Source organism: Hyaena hyaena, unplaced genomic scaffold (assembly GCF_003009895.1).
Source record: "Hyaena hyaena isolate Hyena2069 unplaced genomic scaffold, ASM300989v1 scaffold_1901, whole genome shotgun sequence".
Lineage (NCBI taxonomy): Eukaryota > Metazoa > Chordata > Mammalia > Carnivora > Hyaenidae > Hyaena > Hyaena hyaena.
The window spans coordinates 25,198-29,581 of record NW_024082545.1 but is presented as its reverse complement, the minus strand read 5'-3'; the positions used below and the strand labels follow the sequence as shown (position 1 = coordinate 29,581).

The 4,384-nt window shown below is 37.8% G+C and overlaps 1 pseudogene; it reads right to left on the bottom strand.

Moving 5' to 3' along the window:
* Positions 1-578: 578 nt before the first annotated feature.
* On the bottom strand, positions 579-2,532 carry LOC120226936 (annotated as a pseudogene).
* Positions 2,533-4,384: the final 1,852 nt, after the last annotated feature.

The window sequence follows — 4,384 nt, the reverse complement described above, 5'->3', positions numbered from 1 at the left end:
AATCTTGCTCTTTGTTTTCTGTTTTGTCGTGTGTTTTTTTTCTTATAGTAGGTAAAATAATATTTTTCTTATTTAAATTCTATATGTAATATAGAATAGTTTTTTTCTATTCAAAAATTACAGTTTTTGATAGTGAGTAAAAGTTACAATTAAAAATAATAAGCCTTAATTTTCCATAGCAACTTTTATTTTTTTCATAAAAAGATAGTCCATTTTTCTACAGAGACATTCATTTACATCTGTATTTTAATACACATTTTTTACTAAAGTGCCAAAACATATACAATCCCCATTACTTCAGAGGAAATTTATAATAAGCAGAATAATATATCCACTTAAATTCTCAGAGTCATCTCAAATCCTAAAAAGTCCCTGGTTTCTGTGATAGGGGAAGAGTTTTGCTAACGAATAGTTGGACTAAAATCCAGGTAAAATGCTCTAAATCTTCATCTTCTGATTCTTAATTTTTTAATATATTGAAACAGACAGTTTAATCAAATCTAAATATGTGCTAACAAGACCTGAGAGTGTTTTATAAATTTAAAAAAAAAGTCCTAGGTAAACTTCATTTGCTAATTTTATATTCTACTATTTATATTTTTCATTGTTTTTTCTGTCTTCTTTTCTTTCTACAAATTCTTAAGGACAACCCCTAAAAATCTTTTAGTCCTATTACTTTGTTGGAGTTAAGTTTACATCCATCATCCTCAGGTCTGTGGATGTCTAGAGTATGAACCTGACAAGCCTGTTGGTCTCCTGTGGCCAGAGTGGGGTAGTAGTGAGTGATCTGGTACTGACTGGAACCCCACTGGGCACAGTGCCTCCAGTATCCTGACCCTGAAGCCATTGAGCCACTGTGTGGTGTTTCTCCACAGCCGCAGCACCATGGACTTCAGACCAATGAGAACATCATCTCTTTTGTCCTGATGAGCATAGATGGTATCACATTTTACTGTCCATATAACTCCAGAAAATAAAGAAGCAGGTAAACCGTTGAATCACAGGAGCCCATGAAAGCAGACCATCCAAGTAACGATCCCCAATTAAAAGTCAACTGCCAGGCTAATTCTTGGGGCTGTATGTAATTCTTTTTATGATGTATATAATTCGTTTTATTAGCAAGTAGGTGATTATGAGAATCAGATCTATGCTTTTTACTGTATCACTGTCCCAGATGTCACGAATAGTACAGCCTGCTCCATGCGTCAGAGCAGCTCCAGTGGCAAAGAGCATATATGAGTCTGAAAAACAACCCAGTTCAGAAGCCAAATCTGTGCTCTAGATACATGGCAGACACTGCAGACAGATTCCAATGGGTTTGTCTGAGAGCATGAAGAGCAGGTAGGGTTGTAGAGAGTGGGGTGCCATATCCATGATGCCCAAAGCCACAGGCTGAGCAGCTGCTGGGCCTGAGGGCCACCAGTACCCCAGCAACAGTGGATGCCAGAATCAGGGAGCAGCCCCAGGAGGCCAGCAGCCTTGCCTGCCTCATGTCCACAGGCCCCACATGAACCTTTGCTGGAGAGCCTGGGAAGCATGGCCCCTGCACCATATGTGCTTTTTTTTTTTTTTTTTTTTGCCTCATTCCCTGTGTCTTTGGCTTAATGAGTACTTTTTAGGATTTCTTTGTATCGCCATTATTATCTTACTAGATATATAATAAGAACCCGAGAAACAGAACCAATAGGATGTGTTAAGAGATTTATTCTGAGAAATTGGCTTATGAAAGGGCTGACTAGTAGGCAGTCTGGATGCTCAGATAGGGGTTGATGTAGCCTTGAATCTAAAATCTGCAGTATAGACCAGCAGGCTGGAAATTCAGGGAGGATTCTTATGTTACAATCTTGTGGTAGAATTCCTGCTTCTTCTCCAGGAAAGCTCAGTTTTTGTCTTAACGCCTTAAACTGATTCAGAACATATTCATCATCATGAGAATCCCTCATGTTGCCATTTTTCAGTCATACCCACTTCTCTCCCGCCCCTGCCCTCTTCTTAACCCCTGTCAACCATAGACCTGTTCTCCATTCCTATAACCGTTTTTTCAAGAATGTTATATAAATGGAATCACCTTTTGAGATTGCTTTTTCTTTCCATTCACCGTCCAGCTTTCATTATGTCAGATAATTCTAACATTCTTGTCATTTTGGTCTGGGTATCCACTGAATGTCTTTTTGATATTTATTTATGTTTTATTCAGTGTAGGATCTTCCTGGTTCTCAGTATGAGGAGGGACTTACAGTTGAAAACTGGACATTTTTATGTTATGTTCTGAGACTTTGGGTCTTATTTAAAGTTCTGGTTTCGTTAACTTTTTCTGACAATGCTTTAGCAGGGGAAGAATGAGGATTCTAGATGGAAATAGAAATTCAGGTTCTGTACTTGGCTTTTGTTGACAACCAAGGGAGTGAAGGCTTTGTCACTTTTTTCTGAACATTCAAGTCTCAGCTTCCCATGTGGAGTCCACTCACATTGTGGTGGGAATGGGCTTGTTACCGCTGAGGAAGAGTCCTGAATCTCTCCTAGGGCAGCCATGACACCAGTGGAGAATAGTCCCTTGTTACTGCTGGGTGGTGTGGGATCTAGGCTGTATGGTTTTCATGAACTCTGTGGGCCGGGGACTCATTACAGCTGGTGGGGATTAAAATCCTAACTCCTTACTTGACCTTCTTAGATCCCATCTCAGGATCAATAATAACCTGAGAAAAATGGAAGTTTAGCTTTGCCACTTGGCCTTTGTTGCTCTGGTTGGACTGTGGCCATAGTGTTTCCTTTGGTTTTTATTGTAGTAGATTGATTATTGTCTAAAAGTATTTGACTTTGCTAGATTGCCTGTTCCTGGTCCCTTGGGTAGAGAAAAGACACTTTTATGGTTTGTTTGTTTGTGTGTTTGCAATTTCTGGCATTTCTGGGCTATCATCTTTTTCAGCTCCAAGTCTGGGATATGAAACAAAAAGGAACTCACCACCATGTTGTCCCTTGGATCCTGAGATCCTTGCTGGTCTACCTTCTGCTACTTTGCAAAGTCTTAGAGTGTTACACACACACACACACACACACACACACACACACATCTACCTATCTGTCTATCATCTATCTGTCATTTAGTTTTCTAGGGCTGTCATAATTAAGAGTCACACACTGGGTGGCTTAAACAAGAGAAGTTTCATTTCTCATGGTTGTGGAGGCTAGAAGCTTATGATCAAGGTGTCAGCATGTTTGGTTTCTTTCTCAAGGAGAGTTGTAGATGGCTGTCTTATCATTGTGTCCTCACATTGTCTTTCCTCTGTGCATGTCTGTGTGTGGATATGTCTGGTGTTTGTGTGTCCAGATTTTCTCTTCATTGTAAATGGTACCAGTCAGATTAGATTAAGGCCTAAATTTACATATGATTTTTGTTGTATTTAGAGAAATAGGGAAAAGTACATGTACTCCACCATCCCAGAAATAGAACTCCTTCTTGTTATTGGTTTTAATATTATCCCTTTAAAGATCTTGTTACATTCTGGCCTCCATTAAATCTAGTGAAATGTCAGCCATGATTTTTAGTTGTATCTCACTTTGTAATATACATTGTTTTTCTTTTGGTTTTCAGCAGTTTGTGTATACATGTGTATGTATGGTCTAGTTTGTGTTATCTTATTCTGCATTTGCTGACCTCTTTGTAGTTTATATCCTTAACAAATTTTGAAGGTTTCAGCTCTAATATCTTGAAATATTTTTTGTATCCCGTTTTCTCTCTCCAGTCCTTTTGGAACTCCTATTATACATCATCGATCACTTGTTTTTTGGTCACAGATCATTCAGGCTCTTTTGTTTCCTTGTCATTTTTGTCTCCATTTTTCACATTAGACATTTCTATTGACCATTTTTTACATATATTGATCCTTTCTTTGGCCATCTACAGTCATCTGTTAATCCCTTTCAGTGAATCTTTTATTTCAGATATTGCACTTCTAAATTCCAAATTCCCATTGGGTTATTTTTTTATATTTCTCATCCCTCTGCTGAGATCCTCCATAAGTTCACTCATTTTGACAATAATTTCCTTTTGATCCTTGAATATGCTCTAATAGCTTAAAGTTCTTTTCTGAATATTCCATTTTTGGGTTATCTTGGAATCTCTTATTGACTAGTCTTTCTCTTAAATAAGGACCACATTTTTTTTTTCATGTAACTAGTCATTTTAATTGTATACTAGATATTGTAGATAAATACTTAAGAGAAATTCTAGATTCTATTATATTTCTCTGAAGAATGTTGACTTTTGTATTTCATCCTGGTTGGCTGTTAAGCATGAACTATGAAAGCTCAGTTTTATACATTATTAGAAAAGATCTGGGGGCATCTGGGTTGCTCAGTCAGTTAAGTGTCTGACTTCGGCTCA